Here is a 21092-nt window from a genome sequence, read left to right as displayed (position 1 = left end):
TTTTGAAAGGAATTAGAATGTCATCAAAAAGTTGATTTATTTCACTAATTATATGACCAGCACCTGAACACGAGCTGCGGTCCTTTAGACCAGTGGTTCCCATCAGTCAGGCGTGTTTGATTAGATGTCTCCCTGATCAAACACACCCGATCCAACTCATCAGCTCGTTGGTAAAGACTCCAAGACCTCAGACAGGCGCATCAGACAAGAGTGACATCCAAGACGTGCAGTGCTGGTTTGGGAACCGCTGCTTTGGAACAACGGCGAGCATTTCATAAGGGTCCGAGACGGTGCCACCCTGCCAGCCATCCCACCGCAGGTACGTAGAGACTCCTTGTGAAGCTCCAGCGACATTCCCTCTACTATTAGCCACAACGATTTGCAGTCCCCCAAAAGGGGAAGCACACCGTTCCAGCCCAGGTGAAAAAGAATTATATTAAAAATATACTTTAATAAAGTGTACTAAGTATATTTTCTACATTTTGTACTATTTTCGTCAAATCTAAGTATAGTTAAGTGTATTCAATTATGTATTAACTTCAACTTAACATCTATTTAACTACACTTCTAGTGTAAATAGTATACTAAAATGGAACAACTTTTTTTAAACTTCAAGTGCACTAAAATACACTAATGAAAATCAAGATTCATGAGCAATTAAGCACACTTACAGTACAATTGCATTGTATTGCCATTCTAATGGAAATACACTTAAAAAGGCATTGCAGTGCAAATTATAGTTGTGTTTAAGTACATTTTGTGCATTCTGCTATCATACTTATAATTACTATAAACCGTTAATTTAGTATGCCTCTGTAACATTTCAAGTGATCTACAAATGCACTTCCTAACTATATTTAGTGCTTTTAAAGTGTCCCACTATGACAATAATAATGTTTTTGAAGTGAAGTTCAATTACAACCTAAACATCATAGACACGTACTTTCAGTGCAATGTTATTATAGTGTAAGGTAGAAACAAATTGAAAGTACATTTCATTTGTAATTTTATCCCCATTTTGTTAAACTTAAGCATGAATGTTGGTATTACACTACAAGTGTATTATATTACAATTCAGTTCAAATACATTAAATCAACAGATTACAAATTGCATTTCAGAAAAGGATCTTTATTATTAACACAAAATTAACATACAAAAGCAGATATTGGCAAAAGGAGGAACCTTGAACAGTCAACTTTCTCTGAAATGAACAGAACAATGGCAAACAACTTACTACACATGCATATCTACAGGTGCTGGTCATATAATTAGAAAAAAAAATCTGAAAAAGTTCATTTTTTCATTGTAAATTATTTTTAAAAATGAAACTTTCATTTATACTAGATTCCCTACATGTAATGTAAAACATTTCAATTTTTTTTTTTTTTTTTTTTTTTAATTTGTTGATTAGAGCGTACAGCTAATGAAAGTCCAAAAGTTTCATTAAATGACCATCCCTACAGTATAAATTCCGGGTATCTCTTGTTCTTTGAAACCACACTAATGGGGAAGACTGCTGACTTGGCAATGGTCCAGGAGACAATCATTGATACCCTCCACAGAGACAGTAAGTGACAGAAGGTCATTACTGAATGGGGTGGCTGTTTACAGAGTGATGTATCAAAGCATATTAAATGCAAAGTTGACTAGAAGGAAGAAATTGGGTAGGCAAAGGTGCACAAGCAACAGGGATGACCACAAGCATGAGAATACTGTCAAGTAAAGCCGATTCAAACACTTGGGAGAGCTTCAAAATGAGTCAAATGAAGCCGGAGTCAGCACATCAAGAGTCACCACACTTAGACATCTTCAGGAAAAGGACTACCAAGCCACTTCTGAAACAGAAACAACGTCAGAAGCATCTTACCTGGGCTAAGGAGAAAAAGAACTGGACAGTGAACAGTGGTCGAAAGTCCTCTTTTCAGATAAAAGTAAATTTTGCATTTCATGTTGAAATCATGGTCCCAGAGTCTGAAGGAAGACTGGAGAGGCACAGAATCCAAGCTGCTTGAAGTCTAGTGGGAAGTTTCTGAAGTCAGTAATGATTTGGGGGGGCTGTGACATGTGCTGGTGTTGGTCCATTGTGTTTTATCAAGTGCAAAGTCAATGCAGCCATCTTCCAGGAGATTGTGGAACACTTTATGCTTCCATCTGCTGACAAGCTTATGGAGATGCTGATTTCCTTTTCCAGCAGGACTTTAGCACCTGCCCACAGTGCAAAAACCACTTCCAAGTGGTTTGCTGACCATGATATTACTGTGTTTTATTGGCCAGCCAACATGCCTGACCCCTGAATCTATGGGATATTTTCAAGAGAAAGATGAGAAACAGTTGATCCAGCAATATACAGATGATCTGAAGGCTCAATAGTGCCTCAGCAGTGCCAGAGGCTGATCACTTCCATGCCACACTTCACTGATGCTGTAATTTGTGCTAGGAGCAAGTCATTTGCTGTAATATGTGCTGCTGACCCAGTATTGAGTGCACAAATGAACATGCTAAAGCAAGAACTTGAACTTTTCTGTTTTGAAAATCAATTTTTTGATTGATCTTAGAAAATATTCTAATATTTTGGGATACTGGATTTTGGACTTTCATGAGCTGTACGCTCTAATCATCAAAATAAAAAAAATAAAAAACTTTTGAAATGTTTTACTTTACATGTAGGGAATCTAGAATATATGAAAGTTTCATTTTTAAAAATAATTTACAATAAAAAAAAATGAACTTTTTCAGGATATTCTAATTATATGACCAGCACATGTAGCTCTGACTTGAGTTACTAGAGGCCTTGTAGCTCTCATTGTTGCACTTCCTCCGTAGAAGGGCCCGGATCTCTGCCACCTCGGTGTTGGGGAATCGCTCCCTCGCTGCATCTGTGAAAACAGGAAAGAGACATGGGGATGAATGAAAACAGGATAGACAATGTATAACACTGAAATACAATCATTGATTATAATGGATTTGTCAATCAATCATGACAATGGATTTGGATTCATAACTATGACATTACTGTACCTAAAATTGCGTTGTTTTTTTTCTGGCTCAAGCTGCTCCTTCAGCTCGCCTTTTTTTCCTTTCCCTGTGAGGGTTGCCTATAAACGCAATATGTCACTTGTGGTCACAGTATCGGTACCTGCGCTAATTTGCCAGAGGCCTTGTAGTTATATCCGTACCAGGGCTCGGATGAACAAAGTTTCACATGGAGCATTCTGAGATATTTTGTTTTGCTGAATTACCACGGAGTGTAAGTTGTGCTAAAAAATAAACTGCCGGGATAATCATACAGCGCTTACACATCCAATAATGATGTCCGATTCGCAAACTAATGACTCATTTGAACTGATTCACTTAAATGAATGGTTAAAACAACTGATCTGTCCAACACTGAACTCATGAGACGTCTGAATCCGTGTATAACAAATCAATACACTTTACAATAATGTTCCATTTATTAAATTCTAGTTTAATAAACATTAAACATGAGTATTTTTTTTTTAAGAAAAAGGTGAGTGGCAGAGTGTTTTACTACTATACGTTGTTGTTATTTTTATGTGAATGAAGAATTAAAAGATGCACTTTTTTCAGTAAGATATGCGTTTTCAACAAATGTTCAATTTTGTTGGTTCAGGAAGGACACCATGACAGGCTGCTGGCTCCCACTGTCGATGTTAATTTTTATTTTATTTTTTTTGGAAAAGCACTCTCTGTGTTAGCTTAAAGCCCTCAAGTTTACATTGGTTACTGTATTCTTTCAATTGCTCTAAACAAGTATTTTGGGCGACCTTTTTTTATTGAATGCTAGACATCAATTTGTTGTTATTTTCATCTGAAAGAAGAATTACAAGATGCACTTTTTTTTTAGTAAGCTAGGCCTATGTGTTTAAGGCTTCATTTATCTAACGCTACCTCTGACTAATGCATTACTTTGCACTTGTATAGTCTATTATTTTGGACTTTTTAAACCTTTAAATTGGTATTAGTCAATTAATGGGGAGATTATTGATAATCGAATCAAACCGAAATAGAATCGGACTGAAAAAAAAAAAAAGAGTCGTTAGATTAATCGATGCACCGAAAAATAATTGCTAAATTAATCGTAAAAAAAAAAAAAAATTGTTTATCCCAGCCCTAATCCGTACCAGCTCACTGTCACTTTTACCATATTGCTTAATCAGTGAAATTCAAACAAGAAATATTAACACTAACAGTAGTCAATGACGGCAAGTTAAGTAGGATTTTCAAATTTGTAATCTGGGAAGTCAGGTCTGTATTCCAAGACATGACATAACGTGAACATGCATGTTCTTCAAATTAAAGGGTTAGTTCACCCAAAAAGCAAAATTATGTCATTAATAACTTACCCTCATGTTGTTCCAAACCCGTAAGACCTCCGTTTATCTTTGGAACAAAGTTTAAGATATTTTAGATTTAGTCCTGGAGCTCTCTCTCAGAAAGGTAAGAAAAACATCATCAAAGTAGTCCATGTGACATCAGAGGGTCAGTTAGAATTTTTTGAAGCATCGAAAATACATTTTGGTCCAAAAATAGCAAAAACTACGACTCTATTCAGCATGGTCTTCTTTTCCGTATCTGTTGTGAGAGAGAGTTCAAAACAAAGCAGTTTGTGATGATATCCGGTTCGCAAACGAATCATTCGATGTAACCGGATCTTTTTGAACCAGTTCACCAAATCGAACTGAATCGTTTTAAACGGTTCGCGTCTCCAATACGCATTAATCCACAAATGACTTAAGCTGTTAACTTTTTTAATGTGGCTGACACTTCCTCTGAGTTCAAACAAACCAATATCCCCGAGTAATTCATGTACTCAAACAGTACACTGACTGAACTGCTGTGAAGAGAGAACTGAAGATGAACACCGAGCCGAACCAGATAACGAACAACAGACTGACAGATTACACTACAGATGAAGTGAAATCAGTGTACACTTTAATAAATTATACTTTGTATTACAAATAAGCGCACTTACTAAAAGTACACTAAATTACCACTATACATTTTTGTATTTTAACATATTTTATGAGAGTACTCTGATATGCCACTAAAAATACACTTATTTTAGAGTGTACTGTATAAAGTGTACAGAAGTCACACTTCTAATGAAGTATGTCAAATTTAATACACTTAAAAAAAATAAACTTCAATACAATTTAAAATACATTAACAACAAAGTACACTTTCAAAAAGTACACTTAAAAAATAATTTGATTACTGATAAATTAGTATACTTACTGTTTGGACTATTAAGTTGAACTTAATTACATCTTTTTTTAAGTATACTTTTAAAAAGCACAAATCAAATACTCTTTAAATAAAGTACAACAAGTAGAAGTATACTTGTTTTATAATTCATGTACTTCATTCATATTTCAAATACACTAAAGTATACTACTTTTTTACCTGGGTGGAGACACTGCAATACCAGGTCGATGCGTGGAGCGGACGGAGCAAGCCCCGGTTCCGGCTCCATGAGCCAAAAATCCATTTAATATGTAGTCCCCAGATAGGGGACGTATCAGATATTAAACTGATAAGAACAGATTTTTTTTTTTTTTTTTTTTTACACCAAAGCTATACTTTACAGCCAATTCATAGTTAAAAAATACACAATAAATTTTCTTTTAACAAACCGTCATACAATTCTCTGAACAATCAAAACCAACACACAAATATACATCAATTTTCGAAAACATACATCCACATTGTACAAAAAAAAACAAACAACACAAAAAATCCCAAAAAAACAAAACAAAAACAAAAACAAAAGCACACTCCCTCCGTCACTCCCTCTATCCCACCCCAACCTTCTGAAGCCCCATCCATACCCTTCTGGTCTCCTCCTCCCCGAAACACACTTTAAATGCCTTAACTTCCGCTGACATTTTCCCAAGCAGTTGTAAAAACAATCTTTCAGGCTCCAAATGAGGAATCTTTTTCCTCAAACACATTGTTCTAAATTCCCACAGAACATGTTTCCCCTCTGAGATTGTGCCCCATATGACTCTCCTCCGTTGAACTTCAAAAACATCTAAACCCAGCCCATACAACACTAAATCCCTCGTAATAATTGGCCCCCTCCACCTCTCCCACCACCGCATGACTGACCTCCAGAGTTCTACAGCTCCTGGACATGACCACAATGCATGATCTATTGTCTCTTCTTTGCCACAACCTGTCGGGCACAAAGGAGATCTGCCAGAGCCATGCCTATACAACCTCTCTCTCACCGGCAACCAACCCAGGGCAGCCAACCAGTTGAGATCTTTACAAAAGCCTGTTAAAAAAGTTGGCTGCAACATTAACCAATTCACCTCATATGGCGTTACTGCTTTTGGCACACCCTCCACTAGCTCCTCACTCAGTCTGTGGTACAGTTTTCTTTGCTCTAAAATCAAGGAATGTTCCAGACTCCAAGGCTTCCGAGCAAAAAAATCTGCCGCCCTGCGATTATGCTCTGGCCTGTTTGTTGACCAAGGCCTCGTTCCCCTCCAATTGCCCAAAGACCTCAAAGGGAAACCCAGCCAAAACTGGGCTAAAAACCTAGCCTTGTGCTCCCTCTCTTGGGATGCTAAGCGAGCTGTCCAAGAGCAGAAAATAGCCTCCATCTTCACAGGAATGCATGGGACCCCCCCTCCCACCATCTCTCATCAACTTGTGCATCTGCCCCCTAGCAACCATCTCAGTGCTATTCTTCCACAAAAAGGAAAAAATAGCTTCTCCAACCTTCTCCCAAACCAAAACGGAACAGGAAAAACATATGCTAAATAATTTAAGCTTGGAAAAAGATCAGCCTTTACCACCTCTAACCTTCCCCACAAAGACAACCCCCTAGAGCTCCACCTTGCTATCTTCCCCCTCACTACTTTCAATCTTGCCTCCCAGTTTTCCTTAGCACTGTCTTCCCTAAAAAAATTGATTCCAAGAATTTTCAACCCATCTACACAAATACTAAACCCTCCTCTTGCCTCTGCCTTTTCAGCCCACAAACCAAAAAACATGACTGAAGACTTGCCTACATTGACTCGTGCCCCAGACACCTTGCAAAACTCGTCTAAAATTCTACCAACCACCTCGAAGTCACGCTCCGAAGTTAAAAACAAGGTTGTGTCATCTGCATAAGCAGCCACTTTGGCACATATGCCTCCACCCCCAGGCAAATGGACGCCCCTAAGAGAAGTCGCCGCCCTCAAAGCCCCCAACAGAGGTTCTAAAGATAAAACATAGAGAAGGGGGGACAAAGGACACCCCTGCCTAACTCCCCCTAACTGCTCCACCTTTCCTGTAAAATGGCCATTAATCCCTATTTTACTGAAAGCTTTCCTGTATAACAAACTAACCCATGCTCTGAACACTGGGCCAAACTGCATACGCCTCAAAATTGCTTCCAGAAAGGAATGGCTTACCCTGTCAAAAGCCTTCTCCTGATCTAAGTTCAGGATGGCTAAAGGAAGCTGCCTTTGCTCAGCCCAGCTGATTATATCTCTAACCAGAGCTAAGTTCAAGGATACTGACCTGCCAGGTACCCCACACGTCTGGTCTGACTGGACAACTGCTCCTATGACCCCCTTAAGTCTCTCAGTCAAGACTTTAGCTAACACCTTATAATCTGTGGTCAGCAGAGTAATAGGCCTCCAGTTCCCTAACTCTTCCTTCTCCCCTTTCTTATACAATAATGTTACCAACCCAGTTCTTATTGTTTCGACCAGCTCTACCCTTCTTAAGCATTCCTGATACACTCCAATACATACCAATTCCTTTTCTACCCACGGAAAAACCACCTCATAAAAAGCAGCTGGAAGGCCATCACATCCCGGAGCTGTACCTTTTTTCAAGGAAGCCACTGCAGAACTAACTTCTTGCAAGGTCAAAGGCCCCTCTAGTGCTTTCCTTTCCTCCTCCTTTAAACCCCCTTCCAAACCCCCCAAAAACTTCCAGAACTCTTTAACTACTGGAGTTCTATCACTGAATAACTCTCTATAAAACCCTTCAGCCACCCCCAGCATGCCCTTCACCGATGTCTGCACCCCTCTTTCGCCCCTAAAGCCCTCAATATAACTTTTCTTTTGCCTACCCCGCACTGATGCAAAGAAGAAGCTAGTTGGCTTTTCATCATAGAGCCGCTTCCGGATGCTTGAACCCTGCAAAAAGGACTTAGCTTCCTCACAGTAATGATGCTTCATTGCATCCTGCAGCTGCCTAGCCCTTGACCATCCCTCGGCTGTCCCCAAGGCACCACCCATCCATAATGCCTGGAGCTCCTCTGACCACTTACCAACTTTTTCCTGCTTACTCCTTGCCTTCTCCCTACCCCAATTGCGGCAAAAAAAAGCTACCCTCTCCTTGAACCCCTCCCACCACTCCCATTGTGACTGAAACAAACCTTGCAAATTCTTCCAACCTGCTACCAAATTAAAGAGAGTTATGCGGAAAACCTTGTCCTTCAGAAAGGAAGTATTGAACCTCCACAACCCCCTCCCTCGCCTCACACCTCCCACATCCACCCATACCCCTACCAAACAGTGATCTGAACAGTAGGCAGGAGGCGGCACGTTTGGACTATCTTTTTTTGCTGTCATATGTGAAGGTGTTCAATTACACTCAAATTCCTATGTGATTTGAGTGTAATTGAACACCTTCACATATGACAGCAAAAAATGATAGTCCAAACGTGCCGCCTCCTGCCTACTGTTTCGCCAAGTGAAGGTAGGTACCCTCCCTCCCGCCCCCCGGAAAGAATCAGTGAGCGAGAAACTTGTCAGTAACTGAGCCAGTGCATTACCAGAGGCATTATAACCCATCTCTCACCCCGCAGAAAAAACAGAAACATCTTTTTCATCCTTCAAATGGCATTCTTGCAAAAAACATACATCCAAAGGTGACCTTTTTAAGGAAATAAAAATTGCCGTTCTCCTTTGTAACATTCTTAGACCTCTTGCATTCAAAGTTGCCACCTTTAAACACACCATTTAAACAAAAACCTTTTAAAAGGAAAAGGAAAAAACCCAGACAAAATCTCACACAAACTTCACATGCTCCCTTTTCACCCTAAACATTTTTTCCCCTTCCCCTTCCCCATTACTTCTGTCCATTCCCCTCCTTCTTCTCCCTCCCTCCCCTTCTCCCCTCCCCCTTATCCTCCCACAAAATTGACTTGACCTTTGCCAAAACCCCTCCACCACCCCCTCTCCCATTTACCCCACTTTCCCCAACCACCCTTTCCCCAGAGTCCATCTCACCCACAGCCTCCTTACTCTGGATCCGTCTGAGAGCAGAATCTTGGACTTTACTGCACTTCCTTCCCCGATCCTCAGTCGCATCATCACCAAGCTTCCTTCTCCTTAAGCCTTGGCCCATGTCAGGCCCCATCATGCCCTGCTCCGTCTCCATTACCGAGGGAAACTCCCCTTCCCCACCTGAAGACTCTGCCATCCCTGGCTCCTTCTCTCCGTAAATGCCACATAAAACCTCAGCAACATCGATCTCCGACCATACTTGTGAAGGATTCATCTGAAGCTCTTGTAGACTGCCTTCCTCCTCCACCATGTCTCCAATCCCTGTTTCCGCCCCTTGCCTTCTTTCAACTACACCACCTGCACCCAATCCTGAAGGGCCTGCTTCTTGACTCTCTCTTCTGCCTGGGACACTCATCAAAAGTCCATCAAAGTCAGCCTGCAGACCTTGACCCTCCTTAAACAGGCTGGCATATGTTTTCTGTCTGCTAGGACAAGCCCGGAACAGATGATATCCACCTCCACATAAACTGCAGGATTTTGGTTCGGGGCAAGCTGTCACCATGTGCTCTGCAGATCCACAAAAATGGCATCTCTGTCCTGTGCAGTCTGCTTTTACATGACCCTGTGCGCCGCACCTCCTACAGTAAACTGGTTGACCTGGATAGTGCAAAAAGCCCCTGTTTGAGCCAATGAAAAAGGACCCAGGTGGATGTACCAAACCATCTGGTGACGCTGTGTCTATACGCAACTTAACCAGGAATCTTCTTTTCCCAGTCCATATTCCAAATTGGTCCTTCAAACGTTCACCTCCCCTCACTGTCTCACAATACCTGGCCAAGAATGTCAGGATGTCTCCATCTTCCACAAAGGGATTATACAGGTGTATCGTAAGCGGCAAGAAATCCTGAGCAAAGGCAGGGTGGAGATGCAGGCCTATTAACCGCTGGTTTTCTTTTTTCTTCTCCCATGCTTCAAAAAAACTAGAACAGTCTCTTAATTGGAAAAAGGTCAAATCTATAAAGCCAGAGGTTGAAAAGTCTTGTAAACAGAAAATTAAGGAAGATGGGATGCCAAACACTTCTCTCAATACATCAGCCACCACAAAATTCCTTCCAAATCTTCTCTTAACTTCAGCAGGTGCATCCGCTTTAACTTGTATCCAAACCGTATTCTTTAGCCGCACCACCATGGTCGGCAAAGGAGTATCCTCTCCCGTAATATCCATTTGGATCGATCACACTTGATCTTAGCCAAAAGGCAGAGAAGCGACGCCGTTGCCAAGCAGTGGGGGCAGAGCCGGCAAAGGCGACGCCCATCTGGGCCGCGGTGGGTTTCGTACTTTGCCTCTAGGACCACTGCTGTCGATCAGATCGTTTGTTAAATAGTGGAGATGATTTGAAACAACCTGCTTTCGCGGACTGGTCCTAGGTTTTTCGATCGACCTCCACAAAAGCACCGCAGTACAATTCTCTGGACTCCCTAGGTCGTTCTTGATCAGGAGGGTGGGGAAAAAAAAAAAGCTCAACTTTAACATTTGGATAGTGTGATGAGTCCCTCGTTCTTCCTGCTACGGCCGGCCAGTGGGTGTGGCTGGGAGACTCATCAAGTGAACCATGTACACCCGTGCTTCCCTCTATAAAGCTTGGGCTTTGTTTGGCGTGGTGTGTTGCTTGCTCCTGGGTGCTTTGGTTTTGATTTTGGTCTTTGTTTATTTTGAGTTCCTTATTCATTTAAATGTGGTTCTGTCTGATGTTTGGTTATTGATGTGTCTGACAGAAATTGTGTTTTGTTTTGTTGATTTCTTGTTTCATATATTTTCTTATTTATGCTGATAAATCTCTTTTTGTTGCAACCTACCAAGCTGACTATGTCCTCCGTTTCATTTGTCACGGCTTTGAGCCGGTCGTGACAATAACGACCACGGGGTCATTTAGAAAACGGCCGTGGTCAAGTGCCCCCAAAAGCCTGTCGTCCCTGAAGGAAAACTCAGAACTTTGCGAAACCAGGCATGCGCACGTAACACCCGATTCCATAAAAGGGGTGTGCAAACACACACGGAGCCACAGACAACGCTACGACTGTTAGAAACCACAGGTTTTCTCGGCACCACCTAATCTGCTTTCAACCAGTATGTCCAGGGGAGAGCGCGAACGCAGTCCCCCACTACCATAAATTATGCAGTCGAGATTCCCACATTTGGGGAATTCGCAGGGGTCAGCACAACCGGAGTGCAATGGCCGAGCCTCGCCCTGGGTGAACCACCTTCCTGATCATGGAATCTCCCCTGCCAGGTAAGTATGAGTCCCCAGGCCTCCAGTCAGAGGCTACCCTATCCCTCTTTGCCGTCCTCATCAACGGTGACCCCCCTCCCCCACCCCAAGCAAAGGAAGCGCGTGTCCCTTCCATTACTTGACTGCGATTTCCGTGACCATGCCTTCAAGCCGGCAAACTGCCAAGCACCTACAGGTGCTGGTCGTATAATTAGAATGTCATCAAAAAGTTGATTTCTTTCACTAATTCCTTTCAAAAAGTCAAACTTGTATATTATGTACATTGCACACAGACTGATATATTTCAAATGTTTATTTCTTTTAATTTTGAGGATTATAACTGACAACTAAGGAAAATCCCAAATCCGGTATCTCACCAAATTTAGAATATTACTTAAGACCAATACAAAGAAAGGATTTTTAGAAATCTTGGCCAACTGAAAATTATAAACATGAAAAGTATGAGCATGTGCAGCACTCAATACTTAGTTGGGGCTCCTTTTGCCTGAATTACTGCAGCAATGCGGCGTGGCATGGAGTCGATCGGGCTGTGGCACTGCTCAGGTGTTATGAGAGCCCAGGTTGCTCTGATAGTGGCCTTCAGCTCTTCTGCATTGTTGGGTCTGGCATATGGCATCTTCCTCTTCACAATACCCCGTAGATTTTCTATGGGGTTAAGGTCAGGCGAGTTTGCTGGCCAATTAAGAACAGGGATACCATGGTCCTTAAACCGGGTACTGGTAGCTTTGGCACTGTGTGCAGGTGCCAAGTCCTGTTGGGAAATGAAATCTGCATCTCCATAAAGTTGGTCAGCAGCAGGAAGCATGAAGTGCTCTAAAACTTCCTGGTATACGGCTGCGTTGACCTTGGACCTCAGAAAACACAGTGGGCCAACACCAGCAGATGACATGGCACCCCAAACCATCACTGACTGTGGAAACTTTAGGCTGGCCCTCAAGCGACGTGGATTGTGTGCCTCTCCTCTCTTCCTTCAGACTCTGGGACCCCAATTTCCAAAGGAAATGCCAAATTGACTTTCATCAGAGAACGTAACTTTGGACCACTCAGCAGCAGTCCAGTCCTTTTTGTCGAGGCGCTTCTGACGCTGTCTGTTGTTCAAGAGTGGCTTGACACAAGGAACGAGACAGCTGAAAACCATGTCTTGCATACGTCTGTGCGTAGGGGTTCTTGAAGCACTGACTCCAGCTGCAGTCCACTCTTTGTGAATCTCCCCCACATTTTTGAATGGGTTCTGTTTCACAGTCCTCTCCAGGGTGCGGTTATCCCTATTGCTAGTACACTTTTTTTTCTACCACATATTTTCCTTCCCTTCGCCTCTCTATTAATGTGCTTGGACACAGAGCTCTGCGAACAGCCAGCCTCTTTTGCAATGACCTTTTGTGTCTTGGCCTCCTTGTGCAAGGTGTCAGTGGTCGTCTTTTGGACAACTGTCAAGTCAGCAGTCTTCCCCATGACTGTGTAGCCTACAGAACTAGACTGAGAGACCATTTAAAGGCCTTTGCAGGTGTTTTGAGTTAATTAGCTGATAAGAGTGTGTGGCACCAGGTGTCTTCAATATTGAACCTTTTCACAATATTCTAATTTTCTGAGATGGTGACTTTGGGATTTTCCGTAGTTGTCAGTCAGGCGTGTTTGATTAGATGTCTCCCTGATCAAACTCATCAGCTCGTTGGTAAAGACTCCAAGACCTCAGACGGGCGCATCAGACAAGAGTGACATTCAAGACGTGCAGTGCTGGTTTGGGAACCGCTGCTTTGGAACAACGGCGACCGTTTCATAAGGGTGCGAGACGGTGCCACCCTGCCAGCCATCCCACCGCAGGTACATAGAGACTCCTTGCGAAGCTCCAGCGACATTCCCTCTGCTATTAGCCACAACGATTTGCAGTCCCCCAAAAGGGGAAGCACACCGTTCCTGGAGACACTGCAATACCAGGTCGATGTGTGGAGTGGACGGAGCAAGCCCCGGTTCCGGCTCCATGAGCCAAAAATCCATTTAATATGTAGTCCCCAGATAGGGCACGTATCAGATATTAAACTGATAAGAATAGATTTTTTTTTTTTCTTTTTTTATTAATTCCATCCTTTACATACACAAACTCAGACAGTTCATCAACACATCCCATTTAATCCCTTTTTCCCTTCAAACATTTTTTAATTTCCCCCTCAATATTATCATTTTGCACTGCACCCTGCACTCTAGCCAAAACACAATAAAAAATTGATTTAGGACCCCATCCTGTTCGTTTGGACCTTAAGGCGAGACACTACAGGTGAATAGGGATTTTTTTTTAATTAAAAGATATCACTGTGAAACTTCTCCAGTTTATTACTGGCATAAACATAAGAAAAAAATGTATTACAAGTTTTGTGTAAATTTATGTTTTAATATGCAAATGAGGCCTTATATACTTAAATATATGCTAATATATGCTAGTTAAAGAAAGCTCTCTAGTGTTCCAAAGGCCAATTTTGGAGCGCACTTTCCCAATCAAAACCCTCCAGTTCTCCTTAGCGCTGTTCTGCCTGAAGAAACGCACACCCAAAACCTTCAGACCGTCTTCACATAAGCTATATCCCTCAATGGCTGTCTCCCGCCTAGCCCATCGACCTACATACATGACGATGACTTTGACATGTTCACTTTCGCCCCTGTAACCCTCCAAAAATCTCCCAAAATCTTGCTTGTTTCTAAAAAATCCTGCCTTGATGTCAAAAACAGTGTCATGTCATCTGCACACAGCGACACCTTTGCTTGCAGACCTCCAGCCCCCGGCATGTGCAGGCCAGTAAAGGCCTGACATGCCCTTAAACGGGAAGCTAAAGGTTCAATGAACAAAATATAAAGAAGAGGGGAGAGAGGACATCCTTGTCTTACTCCTCCCAGCTGCTCAACTGACTCTGTCAGGAAACCATTAACTTTAAACTTACTTATCGCCCCCTTATACAATAAACGAACCCACGCCCTGATACTTGCCCCAAAACCTACCCTCTCAAGAACTGCAAACAAAAAGGAGAGACTAACTCGATCAAAAGCCTTCTCCTGGTCGAGGCTCAAAATTGCTAGAGAAAGCTGCCGTTGCTCAGCCCACCCAATAGCATCTCTGATCAAAGTCAAATTTAGGCTGCCAGAGCGGCCTGGTACCCCACAAGTCTGGTCTGGGTGCACCACCTTCCCCACCACAGACCTCATTCGTATAGCTATGACCTTCGCAAGGATTTTATAGTCAGTAGTAAGGAGAGTGATGGGCCTCCAGTTTGCCAAATCTGTCTTATCTCCCTTCTTATGCAAAAGGGAGACATGCCCTGTCCTCATAGAAGCTGTGAGTGACCCAGTCATCAGGCTCTCATTATACACCTCAACCAGGTCCTGTCCATAAGTTGCCAAAAGGAGCAGTATATCTCAACTGGCAACCCATCATAGCCAGGAGCTGTCCCTTTCCTAAGTGATGCCATTGCCTCTTCTGCCTCCTGCAAAGACACCTCCCCTTCTAATGCGGCAGCATCATCACCCTCCAAGACACTCTCTAAACTTGTCAAGAACACCCTCGCCTGAGAGTCTACCAAACCTCGGGGGCTAAAAAGCTGTTTATAAAAAACTGCCACTGTCTTCAACATTTCAGCTGTAGATGTAACATTACCCTTCTCTGTCTTTAACCCTTCTATGCATTTCCTCTGCTGCTGTCTCCTCACAGAGGCAAAAAAATATTTTGATGGACCCTCCTCTAAAAACCATCTCCTTGCACCCATTTCTAACATAAATTTCTCTGCTTCCTTCATATAAAAACCTTTAACCCTCTCTTGGATAGCATAGAATCTGCCCCACTCCTCAGCTGCCTCTGCCCTCCTGAGCCCATAAGGACTGCATCTCCCTAATCCAAACACTAATGAGCCCTCGTCTTTTTACTGCCTTAGCCTCCCCCCACCATCTACAGAAGTTAGCTATTCTCTCTTTTACTCCCTCCCACCACTGAGCCTGCGTTTCAAACAGACACTTCAAATTCTGCCAGGCCCTGTATAGGTGCTTAAACACTTGAACAAAAAACTTATCCTGAAGGAAAGATCTGTTCAACCTCCAAGATCCTCTCCCCCTCTGAATACCCCCAACCTCCATCTCGACTCCTATCATACAATGATCAGACAACCAAACCGGCAAGAAGAAGAAATCATCAACCTTAACTCCTGCTGACACAAACACATAATCCAAACGAGATTTTTCCCCTCTACTATTTCTCCAAGTAAAGCCCTCCAAAGCCCTTCCCACCACTTTAAAGGAGTCATAAAGAGAAAAACTCTTAAGGAGGAAAGCCAAATCACCCTTTGGCTCCCTATCTAAAGAAACATTAAAATCCCCCCCCAAAACCACCTTCCGATTTGTATAAAACAAAGGTTTTAATAAATTAAAGAAACCCCCTCTCTCCTCCCTCTTACTAGGCGCATATACATTAATCAGTCTGATGCTAACACCCCTCCATCTTACATCAGCATACAACACCCTCCCCGGAACTACCATTAAATTCTCTTCAATGACAAATTCCTGAGAGTTAAAAAGTATTCCCACCCCATCTGCCATCACATTCCCTGCCCCCCACATAGATGGACCTTTTCCCCAGTCCTTTGCAAAAAGAAGCTCGTCTCTGCTGTTCTCTAAATGACACTCCTGTAAAAACATAATGTCAAAATTAACAGAACTCAAGGACTCAAAAAAAGCTATCCTTCGTTTTGCCATTTTCAATCCTCTTACATTTAGAGTGGCCACCCTCAGCCCCCCCATTTTAGGCAAAAACTAAAGAAAAACAGTCCTTATCTCTTCCAGACTGCTCACACGGACAGCCCTCCAAAACCTCCCTTCCCACCCCCTGTGGTACATCCCTTCACCCTTCTAGCTACTACCTCAGTCCACCCCTGAGAATCATTTTCAGTACTCTCCCCACACTCTCCCCACTCCATCCCCCCCCCCCCTCATATACTACTTCTTTAAAAGCTTTAACCGCTCCCGCTCCCTTCCCCGAGTCATGTAAAGATACCAAGTCCTCCAAAGAAACAAAAGTCTTTACTGTCTCAATCTTGCTGCATTTTCGCTCCCTCTCGTCCTCTCCTCCGCCATCTTCTTCCACCGCTCGCCGACGTCCTCTTCCCCCTGATATCTCCATCTCGCTGTCTCCGCCTCCACTTTGCTCAGAAGTTATAATGTCTAAAGCATCCAGTTGCGACCATGTAAACCTGGCTGGGTCTTCAGCTTGTGGAGTATCTTGAATAGTGTTGTTACTAGACACACTTGCAGCCCCGGAAAACACCTCTGCAATATCGATGTCTGACCAGGTCTGTACAATACCCTGTGACTGCTCCCTCTCTTGAGCTGCCCCCGGAGGACGTGGCTGGTTGACCTCTGCAACTGCTGGTCCTTTGTCCTGGTGATGCACAGCACTTTCCTCAGCCCCCTGGTCTTTATTAGCACCCTCTGTTGCAGCTGTAAGCTCTGTCTGGTTGATTGAAGAGTTGGATGCCTCACACATGAGAGATTCCAAATCTGCTTGCAGATCTTCCCCCTCCTTAAATAAACTAGTGTAGCTCTTCTTTCTGGCTGGACAACCCCGATACAAATGTTCTTTACTTCCACACAGACTGCAATGCTTGGGAGGGGAGGGGAGGGGGGGGGGGGGGGGAAGCTCAACTTTAACATTTGGATAGTGTGACGAGTCCCTCGTTCTTCCTGCTACGGCCGGCCAGTGGGTGTGGCTGGGAGACTCATCAAGTGAACCATGTACACCCGTGCTTCCCTCTATAAAGCTTGGGCTTTGTTTGGCGTGGTGTGTTGCTTGCTCCTGGGTGCTTTGGTTTTGGTCTTTGTTTGTTTATTTTGAGTTCCTTATTCATTTAAATGTGGTTCTGTCTGATGTTTGGTTATTGATGTGTCTGACAGAAATTATGTTTGGTTTTGTTGATTTCTTGTTTCATATATTTTCTTATTTATGCTGATAAATCTCTTTTTGTTGCAACCTACCAAGCTGACTATGTCCTCCGTTTCATTTGTCACGGCTTTGAGCCGGTCGTGACAATAGCGACCACGGGGTCATTTAGAAAACGGCCGTGGTCAAGTGCCCCCAAAAGCTTGTCGTCCCTGAAGGAAAACTCAGAACTTTGCGAAACCAGGCGAGCGCACGCAACACCCGATTCCATAAAAGGGGCGTGCAAACACACACGGAGCCACAGACAACGCTACGACTGTTAGAAACCACAGGTTCTCTCGGCACCACCTAATCTGCTTTCAACCAGTATGTCCAGGGGAGAGCGCGAACGCAGTCCCCCACTACCATAAATTATGCAGTCGAGATTCCCACATTTGGGGAATTTGCAGGGGTCAGCACAACCGGAGTGCAATGGCCGAGCCTCGCCCTGGGTGAACCACCTTCCTGATCATGGTGTCTCCCCTGCCAGGTAAGTATGAGTCCCCAGGCCTCCAGTCAGAGGCTACCCTATCCCTCTTTGCCGTCCTCATCAACGTTGACCCCCCTCCCCCACCCCAAGCAAAGGAAGGGCGTGTCCCTTCCATTACTTGACTGCGATTTCCGTGACCATGCCTTCAAGCCGGCAAACTGCCAAGCACCTACAGGTGCTGGTCGTATAATTAGAATGTCATCAAAAAGTTGATTTCTTTCACTAATTCCTTTCAAAAAGTCAAACTTGTATATTATGTACATTGCACACAGACTGATATATTTCAAATGCTTATCTTTTAATTTTGATGATTATAACTGACAACTAATGAAAATCCCAAATACGGTATCTCAGCAAATTTAGAATATTACTTAAGACCAATGCAAAGAAAGGATTTTTAGAAATCTTGGCCAACTGAAAATTATAAACATGAAAAGTATGAGCATGTGCAGCACTCAATACTTAGTTGGGGCTCCTTTTGCCTGAATTACTGCAGCAATGCGGCGTGGCAAGGAGTCGATCGGTCTGTGGCACTGCTCAGGTGTTATGAGAGCCCAGGTTGCTCTGATAGTGGCCTTCAGCTCTTCTTAATTGTTGGGTCTGGCATATGGCATCTTCCTCTTCACAATACCCCGTAGATTTTCTATGGGGTTAAGGTCAGGCGAGTTTGCTGGCCAATTAAGAACAGGGATACCATGGTCCTTAAACCGGGTACTGGTAGCTTTGGCACTGTGTGCAGGTGCCAAGTCCTGTTGGGAAATGAAATCTGCATCTCCATAAAGTTGGTCAGCAGCAGGAAGCATGAAGTGCTCTAAAACTTCCTGGTATACGGCTGCGTTGACCTTGGACCTCAGAAAACACAGTGGGCCAACACCAGCAGATGACATGGCACCCCAAACCATCACTGACTGTGGAAACTTTAGGCTGGCCCTCAAGCGACGTGGATTGTGTGCCTCTCCTCTCTTCCTCCAGACTCTGGGACCCCGATTTCCAAAGGAAATGCCAAATTGACTTTCATCAGAGAACGTAACTTTGGACCACTCAGCAGCAGTCCAGTCCTTTTTGTCGCTAGTACACTTTTTTTCTACCACATCTTTTCCTTCCCTTTGCTTCTCTATTAATGTGCTTGGACACAGAGCTCTGCGAACAGCCAGCCTCTTTTGCAATGACCTTTTGTGTCTTGGCCTCCTTGTGCAAGGTGTCAATGGTCGTCTTTTGGACAACTGTCAAGTCAGCAGTCTTCCCCATGACTGTGTAGCCTACAGAACTAGACTGAGAGACCATTTAAAGGCCTTTGCAGGTGTTTTGAGTTAATTAGCTGATAAGAGTGTGTGGCACCAGGTGTCTTCAATATTGAACCTTTTCACAATATTCTAATTTTCTGAGATAGTGACTTTGGGATTTTCCGTAGTTGTCAGTTATACTCATCAAAATGAAAAGAAATAAACATGTGAAACCTCTCAGTCTGTGTGTAATGAATGAATATGATATATACAAGTTTCACTTTGTGAAAGGAATTAGTGAAATAAATCAACTTTTTGATGACATTCTAATTATATGACCAGCACCTGTACACGAGCTGCGGCCCTTTAGACCAGTGGTTCCCATCAGTCAGGCGTGTTTGATTAGATGTCTCCCTGATCAAACACACCTGATCCAACTCATCAGCTCGTTGGTAAAGACTCCAAGACCTCAGACGGGCGCAGAACCGCTGCTTTGGAACAACGGTGACCGTTTCATAAGGGTGCGAGACGGTGCCACCCTGCCAGCCATCCCACCGCAGGTACATAGAGACTCCTTGTGAAGCTCCAGCGACATTCCCTCTGCTATTAACCACAACGATTTGCAGTCCCCCAAAAGGGGAAGCACACCGTTCCTGGAGACACTGCAATACCAGGTCGATGCGTGGAGTGGACGGAGCAAGCCCCGGTTCCGGCTCCATGAGCCAAAAATCCATTTAATATGTAGTCCCCAGATAGGGGACGTATCAAATATTAAACTGATAAGAACAGATTTTTTTTTTTTTTTTTTTTATTTACACCAAAGCTATACTTTACAGCCAATTCATAGTTCAAAAATACACAATAAATTCTTTTTTAACAAACCATCATACAATTCTCTGAACAATCAAAACCAAAACACAAATATACATCAATTTTCGAAAACATACATCCACATTGTACAAAAAACCCAAACAACACAAAAAAACCCAAAAAACAAAACAAAAGCACACTCCCTCTGTCACTCCCTCTATCCCACCCCAACCTTCTGAAGCCCCCTCCATACCCTTCTGGTCTCCTCCTCCCCGAAACACACTCTAAATGCTTTAACTTCCGCTGACATTTTCCCAAGCAGTTGTAAAAATAATCTTTCAGGTTCCAAATGAGGAATCTGTTTCCTCAAACACATTGTTCTAAATTCCCACAGAACATGTTTCCCCTCTGAGATTGTGCCCCATATGACTCTCCTCCGTTGAACTTCAAAAACATCTAAACCCAGCCCATACAACACTAATTCCCTCGTAATAATTGGCCCCCTCCACCTCTCCCACCACCGCATGACTGACCTCCAGAGTTCTACAGCTCCTGGACATGACCACAATGCATGATCTATTGTCTCTTCTTTGCCACAACCTGTCTGGCACAAAGGAGATCTGCCAGAGCCATGCCTATACAACCTCTCTCTCACCGGCAACCGACCCAGGGCAGCCAACCAGTTGAGATCTTTACAAAAGCCTGTTAAAAAAGTTGGCTGCAACATTAACCAATTCACCTCACATGGCGTTACTGCTTTTGGCACACCCTCCACTAGCTCCTCACTCAGTCTGTGGTACAGTTTTCTTTGCTCTAAAATCAAGGAATGTTCCAGACTCCAAGGCTTCCGAGCAAAAAAATCTGCCGCCCTGCGATAATGCTCTGGTCTGTTTGTTGACCAAGGCCTCGTTCCCCTCCAATTGCCCAAAGACCTCAAAGGGAAACCCAGCCAAAACTGGGCTAAAAACCTAGCCTTGTGCTCCCTCTCTTGGGATGCTAAGCGAGCTGTCCAAGAGCAGAAAATGGACTCCATCTTCACAGGAATGCATGGGACCCCCCTCCCACCATCTCTC

At 43.4% G+C, this 21092-nt stretch overlaps 5 non-coding genes across 5 annotated transcripts; all 5 read right to left on the bottom strand.

The window, feature by feature from the left end:
- Positions 1–5414: 5414 nt before the first annotated feature.
- LOC137010307 (U2 spliceosomal RNA) lies at positions 5415–5600 on the bottom strand. The gene has a single exon (XR_010893340.1). It is a non-coding gene; the product is annotated as a U2 spliceosomal RNA (small nuclear RNA).
- Positions 5601–11393: 5793 nt separating this feature from the next.
- On the bottom strand, positions 11394–11557 carry LOC137010038 (U1 spliceosomal RNA). The gene has a single exon (XR_010893118.1). It is a non-coding gene; the product is annotated as a U1 spliceosomal RNA (small nuclear RNA).
- A 1890-nt stretch (positions 11558–13447) lies between these two features.
- On the bottom strand, positions 13448–13631 carry LOC137010305 (U2 spliceosomal RNA). Its single transcript, XR_010893338.1, has one exon. It is a non-coding gene; the product is annotated as a U2 spliceosomal RNA (small nuclear RNA).
- Positions 13632–17830: 4199 nt separating this feature from the next.
- On the bottom strand, positions 17831–17994 carry LOC137010054 (U1 spliceosomal RNA). Its single transcript, XR_010893133.1, has one exon. It is a non-coding gene; the product is annotated as a U1 spliceosomal RNA (small nuclear RNA).
- Positions 17995–19846: 1852 nt separating this feature from the next.
- Positions 19847–20036, bottom strand: LOC137010278 (U2 spliceosomal RNA). The gene has a single exon (XR_010893324.1). It is a non-coding gene; the product is annotated as a U2 spliceosomal RNA (small nuclear RNA).
- Positions 20037–21092: the final 1056 nt, after the last annotated feature.

The sequence above is a fragment of the Chanodichthys erythropterus genome, chromosome 20, assembly GCF_024489055.1.
Source record: "Chanodichthys erythropterus isolate Z2021 chromosome 20, ASM2448905v1, whole genome shotgun sequence".
Classification (NCBI taxonomy): Eukaryota; Metazoa; Chordata; class Actinopteri; order Cypriniformes; family Xenocyprididae; genus Chanodichthys; species Chanodichthys erythropterus.
This window is presented reverse-complemented; position numbering and strand designations above follow the sequence as displayed.